Here is a 12,552-nt window from a genome sequence, read left to right as displayed (position 1 = left end):
AAATCAGTAGCCTTCCTCTAGCACCTGGATGTTGTAGTACCTCCCTGCTGAGCGTCTCAGTAAGGTCCTCACAACTGATGTTGGTGTTCTAGATGTTATGTCTTTCACTCTGTCCCCCTGATGGAATGGATAGGACAAACCTGTATGACTGGTGGCCTGAGGCTTTTTACAGGGACTCTATCACGTCCTGGCTCCCACAAGTTGCCACTGTGCCTCCTGGGTATGGGTCGGACAACCAATATGGAATTAGCTGTCCTGCCGGTCTCTGGAGCAAGGCTTGGAGACGATTCCCTCGGTATTCCGGCTACCGGATCCTGTGCCTCAGAAGGAGGCAGCCTTTTGCAGGGCAGAACTCCTTCTGGTTTCCTCTCCTTTTTGCTATAACTTCGTTTCTCACCCTCCGCAATACAATTCTCTTCTAATATCTCTTTCCTAGGATGCTGCCGCACGTCGGGCAGGTGCAGCTCGGTGGCCTTCTGTTGTGAATTCCGTTCTTGGGCTCCCTCTGGTGGTTTCTAGTGGAACTTAGCAGCTGCATTCACTAATCGGTTCCCTGGTCTTGTTATTTAACTGGGCTCTAGTCTTTAGTCAATGCCAGCTGTCAATGTTCCTCCTGTGGACTCAGTCCTTTCCTGGAAGTGCTCTGTTGGCCAGTTCATTTCAGCTTAAGATAAGTCTGCTAGTTTTTTGGGTGTTTCCTTGCTTATGACCTTCAGTTCAAGTTAATGTTATGTCTTTTGTCCAGCATACCAGTATGAATTATTTTGGCTAGTTGGAAGCTCTGGGGTAGCAGATTTGCCCCTCCACACCGTGAGTCGGTGTGGAGGTTATTTTTTGTAAACTCTGCGTGGATATACTGACCGCACAGTAGCCTTTTCTATCTCTGTCTATTTAGATAGTAATGGCCTCCTTTGATAAAATCTAGTTTCATTTCTGCGTGTGTGATTTCCCTCTCCACTCACCGTCAATATTTGTGGGGGGCTATCTTTCCTTTGGGGGTTTCTCTGAGGCGAGTTAGTTTTCCGTTTCCATCTTCAGGGGTAGTTAGCTCTTAGGCTGTGAAGAGGCGTCTAGGCAGAGATAGGAACGCTCCACGGCTATTTCTAGTGTTGGTGTTAGGTGTAGGGCTTGCGGTCAGTAAAGTTACCACCTCCCTAGAGCTTGTACATGTTTGGTTTTACCCACCAGGTCATTTCAGTACTGCTTCGTAACCATCAGGTCATAACACCTTCTGTCTAGGCCTCTGACAGGATCCCACCCCTGTCAGGGACCCACTCTGTCAGCAGCTCTTAGATGTTCTTCCTTTCCTGCTGTCTGCCTGACAGGGTGCTGCCTGGGTGAAACCCAGTCAGCTTCTGCCTAACTTCCTATCCAGACCACCAGTTTTACCTAATTGTGAGGAGTGCCCTAGTAGATAGGAGCGTAGCTCCCCCTGGTGGGCTGGAGTGTGAAGTGTGTTGTGTGGTTTGTGATACCTGGTAAGAAGATCTCCTTTATTGCCTTCAGACGTAACATCACTCCCCCTGGTGGAAGAACGACATTACTGCAACGACCAGGACTCTGGGGCGCTGCAGAGGCCACACACAATACTGAGCATCTTTGCCTTGTCATGGGGCATTTCCACTCAAGTTGGATCAGCCTGTAATTTGATTTTCCACTTCCACTTTGATTTTGAGCATCATTCCAAATCCAGACCTCCATGGGATATTCATTTTGATTTACATTGATAATTGTTATGTTTTATTGTTCTGAATACATTCCACTATGCAATGAATGAAAATTTGCAACTGGAATATTTCACTCAGAGATATCTAGGATGTGGTATTTTAATGTTCCCTTTATTTTTTTGAGCAGTGTATATATGTATATAGAAAAAAGCTGAACCGCACAGCCACGTCACCTGGAGCTGACCACAGTCCGTGAGTGGTGCGAGAGGAGAGCCTGACATCCAGGTGGAGGTGCTCGCATGGAAAACAACAATGCAACAAGTGAAAAAATAGAAAAAATGCGGCAGCACTCACCAACCTCAGTGTGGTCTAAGTCCTTTATTAAGACATATAAAACATCACCATTTTCTTCACGGCACGAGGTAGTTTGAAAAAGGAGGAGGTGAGCGGGGATCGACGACGACCGTTTCACGCCAACAGCAGCGCTTCCACGGGTGTTGTATACACTGTGTTCCAAATGATTATGCACAAAGAGTTTAGGAGTGATAAGGTTAGAATTTTTTTGTTTGTCATTTAAACTCATTGATGGTGATGTGTGTCAGGGCTCTTTATATCACTGAAAGCAATTGCAGATACCTGTGCAAATTAGTTTGGCAGGTGTGTCCAAATAAAGGCAAGACTACTTAAGAAGGCTGTTCCACATTATTAAGCAGCCTACATTTTTTGCCAAAATGGGAAAGAAAAGGATGTGTTGGCTGCTGAGAAGCAACAAATTGTGGAGTATGTAGGTCAAGGCATGACTACAATCAACATTGCCAAGACACTTCATCGTGATCATCGCACAAGAAGTATGTAGCTGATTCCCAGCACACACGTGTGCGTGTTGATAAGGAAAAATTGAGGACTCTTTCCAACAGGCAATTGCATAAGGTTAAAAGAGCAGCTGCAAAAATGCCTTGTCATAGCAGCAGACAAGTTTTTGAAGCTGCTGGTGCCTCCAACGTCCCCAGAACAAGATGCAGGGTCCTTCAGAGGTTTGCAGCTGTGCATAAGCCATCCTGTCGACCACTACTATCCACTGCACACAAGCAGAAACGGCTCCAGTGGGCCAAACGATACATGAAGACTGACTTCCAAACTGTTTTGTTCACCGATGAGTGCCGTGCAACGCTCGATGGTCCAGATGGATGGAGTGGAGGATCGCTGGTTGATGGACACCCCATGAAAACACGGCTAAGGCGCCAACAAGGAGGAGGTGGAGTAATGTTTTGGGCTGGAATCATCGGGAGAGAGATTGTCGGCCACTTTATGATCCCTGAAGGGGTGAAGTGTTATGACCCCAATGGCAGAGGATCTCAGAGGTTACAACAAAGTCTGCAAACACAAAAAACCAGCTCATAGGGAAGTGGTAACTAGGCTGACCGTATACCTGATCCTAGCACAACAACTAGCAGTAGCCGGGGAACGTACCTACGTTGATTCTAGACGTCTCGCGCCAGCCGGAGAACTAACTAACCCTATAAGGGAAAATAAGACTTTTCTTGCCTCCAGAGAAAATACCCCAAAGTTGAATACAAGCCCCCAACAAATAATAACGGTGAGGTAAGAAGAAAAGACAAACGTAAGAATGAACTAGGTTTTAGCAAAGAGAGGCCCACTGACTAATAGCAGAATATAGGAAGATGACTTATACGGTCAGCAAAAAACCCTATCAAAATATCCACGCTGAATATTCAAGAACCCCCGAACCGACTAACGGTGTGGGGGGAGAATATCTGCCCCCTAGAGCTTCCAGCAATATCAGGAATCACATTTTGTACAAGCTGGACAAAAATCAGAACAATGAAAAATAACCAAAAATAAGGAAGCAGGACTTAGCTTATCTTGCAAAGAACCAGGACCAGCAGACAGGAGCAAACAGAAATGAACTGATTACAACGATGCCAGGCCCCAGACTGAGAATCCAGGAAGTTTAAATAGCCAGGTGGGTACCAAGCTGGGGAAAGACAATCCCAGTGCCATACCACTAGTGACCACAAGAGGGAGCCAAGAAGTATAGTTCACAACAGTACCCCCCCTTTAAGGAGGGGTCACCGAACCCTCACCAAGACCACCAGGGCTATCAGGATGAGCAGCGTGAAAGGCACGAACCAAATCGGCTGCATGAACATCAGAGGCGACCACCCAGGAATTATCCTCCTGACCATAGCCCTTCCATTTGACCAGATACTGAAGCCTCCATCTAGAGAGACGAGAATCCAAGATCTTCTCCACCATGTACTCCAACTCGCCCTCAACCAACACCGGAGCAGGAGGCTCAACAGAAGGAACCACAGGCACAACGTACCGCCGCAACAAAGACCTATGGAACACGTTGTGAATGGCAAAAGACACCGGAAGATCCAAACGAAAGGACACTGGATTAAGGATTTCCAAAATCTTATAAGGACCGATGAAGCGAGGCTTGAATTTAGGAGAGGAGACCTTCATAGGAACAAACCGAGAAGACAGCCATACCAAATCCCCAACACGAAGTCGGGGACCCACACCGCGGCGGCGGTTGGCAAAATGCTGAGCCTTCTCCTGTGACAACTTTAAGTTGTCCACCACATGATTCCAAATCCGCTGCAACCTATCCACCACGGAATCCACCCCAGGACAGTCAGAAGGCTCAACATGTCCCGAGGAAAAACGAGGATGAAAACCAGAGTTGCAGAAAAATGGCGAAACCAAAGTAGCGTAACTAGCCCGATTATTAAGGGCAAACTCAGCCAATGGCAAGAAGGTCACCCAATCATCCTGATCCGCAGAAACAAAACACCTCAAATAAGCCTCCAGTGTCTGATTAGTTCGCTCCGTTTGGCCATTAGTCTGAGGATGAAAGGCAGACGAAAACAACAAATCAATGCCCATCTTAGCACAAAAGGATCGCCAGAACCTGGACACAAACTGGGATCCTCTGTCAGACACGACATTCTCAGGAATGCCGTGCAAGCGAACCACATTCTGAAAGAACAAAGGAACCAGATCGGAAGAGGAAGGCAACTTAGGCAAGGGCACCAAATGGACCATCTTGGAAAAGCGATCACACACCACCCAGATGACAGACATTCCTTGAGACACCGGAAGATCTGAAATGAAATCCATGGAAATGTGTGTCCAAGGCCTCTTCTCCAAAGACTCCTTGATATAAGAACGCATTGCGGCATGCTCAGGTACAGACAGATTAAATAATCTTCCCTTAGGAAATTTACTACCCGGAATCAAATCTATAGCGCAGTCACAGTCCCTATGAGGAGGAAGAACACTGGACCTGGACTCACTGAATACATCCTGATAGTCAGACAAATACTCAGGAACTTCTGAAGGAGTAGAGGAAGCAATAGACACCGGCGGGGAATCGCAATGAATTCCCTGACAGCCCCAACTTGACACAGACATAGCCCTCCAATCCAAAACTGGACTATGGGTCTGTAACCATGGCAGACCCAAAACAACCAAATCATGCATTTTATGCAGAACAAGAAAACGAATCACCTCCCGATGTTCAGGAGTCGTGCACATGGTCACTTGTGTCCAAAACTGCGGCTTATTTTCCGCCAATGGCGTAGCATCAATTCCTCTAAGAGGGATAGGATTTACTAAAGGCTCCAGAACAAAACCATAGCGCTTGGCAAACGACAAGTCCATAAGACTCAGGGCAGCACCTGAATCCACAAACGCCATAACAGGGTAGGAAGACAATGAGCAAATTAAAGTCACAGACAAAATAAATTTAGGTTGCAAATTACCAATGGCGACAGGACTAACAACCTTTGTTAGGCGTTTAGAGCATGCTGATATAACATGTGTAGAATCACCACAGTAAAAACACAACCCATTCTGACGTCTATGATTTTTCCGTTCGATTCTAGTCTGAATTCTATCACATTGCATTAAATCAGGTGTCTGTTCAGACAACACCACCAGAGGATTAGCGGCTTTGCGCTCCCGCAAACGCCGATCAATCTGAATGGCCAGCGCCATAGAATCATTCAGACTTGTAGGAATGGAGAAACCCACCATCACATTCTTAATGGCTTCAGAATGGCCATTTCTGAAATTTGCGGCCAGAGCACACTCATTCCACTGAGTAAGCACGGACCATTTCCGAAATTTTTGGCAATACACTTCAGCTTCATCCTGGCCCTGAGAGATAGCCAGCAAAGCTTTTTCTGCCTGAATTTCAAGATTGGGCTCCTCATAAAGCAATCCGAGCGCCAGAAAAAACGCATCAATATTTGCCAATGCCGGATCTCCTGGCGCCAACGAGAAAGCCCAATCCTGAGGGTCGCCACGCAAAAAGGAGATAACAATTTTAACTTGCTGAGCTGAGTCTCCAGACGAACGAGGTCTCAAAGATAGAAACAATTTACAATTATTCCTAAAATTCCTAAATTTAAATCGATCTCCAGAGAACAGCTCAGGAATAGGTATTTTAGGTTCTGACATAGGACTACCAGTAACAAAATCCTGAATGCCCTGCACACGTGCAGCAAGCTGATCCACACTAGTAATCAGAGTCTGGACATTCATGTCTGCAGCAAAGCTTAAAGCCACTCAGAGAAAAAGGGGAGGAAGAAAAAAAAACAAAAAAAAAAAACTCAGAATTTCTTTTCTTTTAATCCCACTTCTGCAATGCATTAACTATTCACTTAGGCCTGGCATACTGTTATGACCCCAATGGCAGAGGATCTCAGAGGTTACAACAAAGTCTGCAAACACAAAAAACCAGCTCATAGGGAAGTGGTAACTAGGCTGACCGTATACCTGATCCTAGCACAATAACTAGCAGTAGCCGGGGAACGTACCTACGTTGATTCTAGACGTCTCGCGCCAGCCGGAGAACTAACTAACCCTATAAGGGAAAATAAGACCTTTCTTGCCTCCAGAGAAAAGACCCCAAAGTTGAATACAAGCCCCCAACAAATAATAACGGTGAGGTAAGAAGAAAAGACAAACGTAAGAATGAACTAGGTTTTAGCAAAGAGAGGCCCACTGACTAATAGCAGAATATAGGAAGATGAATTATACGGTCAGCAAAAAACCCTATCAAAATATCCACGCTGAATATTCAAGAACCCCCGAACCGACTAACGGTGTGGGGGGGGGAGAATATCAGCCCCCTAGAGCTTCCAGCAATATCAGGAATCACATTTTGTACAAGCTGGACAAAAATCAGAGCAATGAAAAATAACCAAAAATAAGGAAGCAGGACTTAGCTTATCTTGCAAAGAACCAGGACCAGCAGACAGGAGCAAACATAAATGAACTGATTACAACGATGCCAGGCCCCAGACTGAGAATCCAGGAAGTTTAAATAGCAACACCCCTGGCCTAACGAACCAGGTGGGTACCAAGCTGGGGAAAGACAATCCCAGTGCCATACCACTAGTGACCACAAGAGGGAGCCAAGAAGTATAGTTCACAACAGTGAAGATGAACTCCATAATCTATGTGGAGTTTCTAAAACAACACTTCCTGCCATGGTTCAAGAGGAAGAACCGTGCTTTCTGCAGCAAGATCATTTTCATGCATGATAATGCACCGTCTCATGCTGCAAAAAACACATCTGCATCTCTGGCTGCTATGGGCATAAAAAAGGACAAACTTATGGTGTGGCCACCATCTTCCCCTGACCTCAACCCCATTGAGAACCTCTGGAGCATCATCAAAAGGAGTGTCTGTGATGACGGGAGGCAGTTCACCTCTAAGCAACAGCTCTGGGAGGGTATTCTGTCCACATGCAAAACAACTGAAGCAGAAACCATCCAAAAACTGACAAATTCAATGGATGAGAGAGTTCAGAAGCTTCTTTCCAACAAGGGGTCCTATGTGCAAATGTAACATCACCTAGAATAAAGTTTTCACTTGAAAACTGTTTGATTTCATTTTGTAATAAGCTGATAATGCTTATAACTTCACAATTGACCATTTTTTTGTTCAAAATAAAAAAAAAAGGTTGAAAACTCTGCTGTGCATAATAATTTGGAACATGCATTTTGAGTGTTTATTTTTTTTTTTAAAAAGATACTGTTTTCATAGGCAGTTTGTTCCAAAAATTTGCAATTATACTAGAATAGTAGATGACTGGAAAACAACAATGACTGCAATTCAGATAGGTAATTTAGAGAAAATATGAGGAAATATTATTTGCATAATAATTTGGAACACAGTGTATATGTATATACTGTATATGTGTATATATATATATATACAGTGGGGCAAAAAAGTATTTAGTCAGTCAGCAATAGTGCAAGTTCCACCACTTAAAAAGATGAGAGGCGTCTGTAATTTACATCATAGGTAGACCTCAACTATGGGAGACAAACTGAGAAAAAAAAATCCAGAAAATCACATTGTCTGTTTTTTTATCATTTTATTTGCATATTATGGTGGAAAATAAGTATTTGGTCAGAAACAAACAATCAAGGTTTCTCGCTCTCACAGACCTGTAACTTCTTCTTTAAGAGTCTCCTCTTTCCTCCACTCATTACCTGTAGTAATGGCACCTGTTTAAACTTGTTATCAGTATAAAAAGACACCTGTGCACACCCTCAAACAGTCTGACTCCAAACTCCACTATGGTGAAGACCAAAGAGCTGTCTAAGGACACCAGAAACAAAATTGTAGCCCTGCACCAGGCTGGGAAGACTGAATCTGCAATAGCCAACCAGCTTGGAGTGAAGAAATCAACAGTGGGAGCAATAATTAGAAAATGGAAGACATTCAAGACCACTGATAATCTCCCTCGATCTGGGGCTCCACGCAAAATCCCACCCCGTGGGGTCAGAATGATCATCAGAACGGTGAGCAAAAATCCCAGAACCACGCGGGGGGACCTAGTGAATGAACTGCAGAGAGCTGGGACCAATGTAACAAGGCCTACCATAAGTAACACACTACGCCACCATGGACTCAGATCCTGCAGTGCCAGACGTGTCCCACTGCTTAAGCCAGTACATGTCCGGGCCCGTCTGAAGTTTGCTAGAGAGCATTTGGATGATCCAGAGGAGTTTTGGGAGAATGTCCTATGGTCTGATGAAACCAAACTGGAACTGTTTGGTAGAAACACAACTTGTCGTGTTTGGAGGAAAAAGAATACTGAGTTGCATCCATCAAACACCATACCTACTGTAAAGCATGGTGGTGGAAACATCATGCTTTGGGGCTGTTTCTCTGCAAAGGGGCCAGGACGACTGATCCGGGTACATGAAAGAATGAATGGTGCCATGTATCGTGAGATTTTGAGTGCAAACCTCCTTCCATCAGCAAGGGCATTGAAGATGAAACGTGGCTGGGTCTTTCAACATGACAATGATCCAAAGCACACCGCCAGGGCAACGAAGGAGTGGCTTCGTAAGAAGCATTTCAAGGTCCTGGAGTGGCCTAGCCAGTCTCCAGATCTCAACCCTATAGAAAACCTTTGGAGGGAGTTGAAAGTCTGTGTTGCCAAGCGAAAAGCCAAAAACATCACTGCTCTAGAGGAGATCTGCATGGAGGAATGGGCCAACATACCAACAACAGTGTGTGGCAACCTTGTGAAGACTTACAGAAAACGTGTGACCTCTGTCATTGCCAACAAAGGCTATATTACAAAGTATTGAGATGAAATTTTGTTTCTGACCAAATACTTATTTTCCACCATAATATGCAAATAAAATGATAAAAAAACAGACAATGTGATTTTCTGGATTTTTTTGTCTCAGTTTGTCTCCCATAGTTGAGGTCTACCTATGATGTAAATTACAGACGCCTCTCATCTTTTTAAGTGGTGGAACTTGCACTATTGCTGACTGACTAAATACTTTTTTGCCCCACTGTATATATATATATATATATATATATATATATATATATATATATTGCGGTAGATCGGCTCACTCTGCTGCACATGGAGCTAGACAGGGGAACACTGCGGCTTGAAGGATGCATTTGGTTTATTAAATATTGCATAAACCAAGGGTTAAGCACATAATAAACACTGCCTTCTGGGCAAAACAGCAAAGCAAAACAAAATGATTGTTCTTGGTACAATCCTTGTAGTAGCGGGGTCAGCCCGCTCAAGGTTAACATGATCCACGGTTCAGGCCTAAATCATAGCACAAACCACTTCTCTGAAGTCTTCCTCTCCAGACACTTATCACCCAGACTGCCTCTGGAGCCCAGCTATTTAAGACCAGAACAGGTGACTCCTCACCCATGTGACTGATCACATGACTGTGACAGCACACAGGTCCTGTCACTTGTGGAGATAAGGTGGACATTTTCCCACCCACTCTATGAATGTACACATAAAAGCCAGCCCATTATGCAACTTAGCTTAACCCTTGCAACACTTAATGTGCTGGAGGAAAAACTCTGGGTTTTATATCACTGATGCAATTAGGCATAGTGAAACATATCTTCCCACCAGCACTTTACCAGTGACTTTGTCACAACATATATACAGTATATATATATATATACAGTATATATATACACACATACAGTATACATTATATGCAGGAGGTGTTGCGCTATTGCTGGTGCCCCTACATGGTGTGCCCTTCTCCCTCCATGCAGGGACGCTGGCTTACTCATCGACCCAGCCTCAGCATGCTCCTGCCTCCTGGTCTGTGTGCATGCTGCAGTTCCCGCTGGCGTGCCTAGTATGTGCCTGCATGTGCTCCCCTGTAAATGCCCCCAGCTGACAGTTATGAGACATTTTGTTAAAATAATCACTTGCAAGGTGTCTCTCAGCCAATAGCAGGGAAGCATCTTGTATAAAAGGCACCCTCCCCAAATGGGAGGTACCTGAGAAACCCCTATAGTTACTGTTAGGTGGTTTGGCGTGTGCAACTGTATGTTGCCAGGTCCCTTTTGACTAGTCTGCTAAAGCTAGTTCCTTATCACGTGTCCTGTTAGTTCAGCATAGGTTGTCCTTGTTTCCTGTGACTGCTTTGGCGATGTCTTCATCTTGAAACCGCATCCTCAGTATCTGTACCCCATGGCTGCATCGGGAGTAGCTGAACTGTTACCCGAGACCTGTGAGTCTGAACCTGTCCCAAGTTGCTGTGCTGTCTTCAGTCAGAGGATATTTTGTAGATCACCTGACAGGAACTTATATTGCCGCAGAAACTGGACACATGATTGGAGCAAGATCCAATGGAAATGATATAGGCGGCACATGCGCGTCTCAACGCTCGCGCCACAAGCCAACCTCCACTGGTTTCAAATGCAGAGCACATGATGCGCAGGAGCGCGGTCATGTCTCCATGGCTCCCAGACATGCGCACTACAGCACTGTGACGCCGTGGAGAGGAAGGATGATAGGCGAGGGTGGGCGCATGCGCACATCATCATCACAGGTATTTAAACAGAAATAATAGCCCACCAATACAAATGTGCAGAGATCATTAAACAGGTAAAAGGGACAGTAGTGGTATGGCAAATATTAAAACCTGGAGCATTAGAGGGAGTAACTTTGAAAAGATGGTAGCCCAAAAAGAAACACGATGGATTACTATTCTGGGGACCGAGGTCCCCCATGGACTACATGAAACTATCAGTATTGCACCGTAGACGTCCACCATTCGCCTTTACCTTTTTCCCTCTCTCTTTTATTTATGTGGAAAAATTACTTTCCTTTTTTAATACCTTACATCTTTGCTGATATTTGTCTTTTTTGTTGCTTTTTGTCTTTTGATTCCTTTCATCTGACAGCCAGCTTGTTGTTATGGCATTTGGATATGGTTAATCATGTGAAATCAGGGAATAATTTATGCTTATATATCAGTATGGACTATGTGTGTATTTCTCGTTGCAGTTTTAATATTTGCATATTTGTCGCACCACTACTGCCCGTTACCTGTATGATGATCTCTGCACATTTGTATTGGCGGGCTATCATCTCTGTTTAAATACCTGTTATGATGATGTGCGCATGCGTTATTTGTGTGTCACAACTTTTACATATTTGTACTTCTTAAAGATTGTTATATCTGAAGCATCCTTAGACTCCAATTATCCTCCTTCATACAATATGTTGTTATATGGAGCTGCATCCAGGTTCATCTAGGACACAGGTGCTTAGTTCATCCCTCTATCATGTATTTGTTGTACCATGTGGGCCTTTGTTTAAATAAATATATATATATATATATATATATATACACCGTATATATATTACTTCATATATATTTATATTACACTAAACTAATACTCCTATCACAAGATTTATTCATGCAAAGTCCAACATCCTCCTGTTTATTACATCACTGTCATGCCATGTGTACAGGATTTGCTGTAATGGGGAACACCTGTGTATGGAAAACAGAGACGCCACATTTCCACAGATTACTCAATCTGTATATTGGTTGCAAAAATTCTTAAAAGGATCCTGTCATTAGATTCATGCTTCCTGTCCCCGTCTTGGTGTGCTGTTGTGTGTGGTGTGCATCACACTTACTTGTGGCTCACAGGCCTCCACCGGTTCCAAGCTTTCATCTTCTAGAACCTTCGCAGCAACCAATCCAGAGGACGCAGAATTCGCTAGAACAATCAAACTTTTACTTGGCATCTTACTGTTGTTACAATCAGTCATATAGGTTAAGGCCCAGCGGGTTACAGTCTTTCCCACAGATATCGGACTCAACTTTAGCCCTGGTTCTCAATATGGGTAGTGTAACTCTGCAGCTCTGCAGGTAAATGCAAATTCAATTATGGTGGCAGCAGAGCGGAGAGAAGACTGAAAACCCGTTCAGAGCAGACCAGCAGAACTGCAGCGAGGCTACCATCAGGTGGCAACAAAATAATCAAACAAGCTGGGTCGATACCAGACAGTAGCGTAGTACAAAGGGAAATA

This window comes from Ranitomeya variabilis, chromosome 6 (genome assembly GCF_051348905.1).
Source record: "Ranitomeya variabilis isolate aRanVar5 chromosome 6, aRanVar5.hap1, whole genome shotgun sequence".
Lineage (NCBI taxonomy): Eukaryota > Metazoa > Chordata > Amphibia > Anura > Dendrobatidae > Ranitomeya > Ranitomeya variabilis.
Note: the sequence above shows the minus strand (reverse complement) of the source record.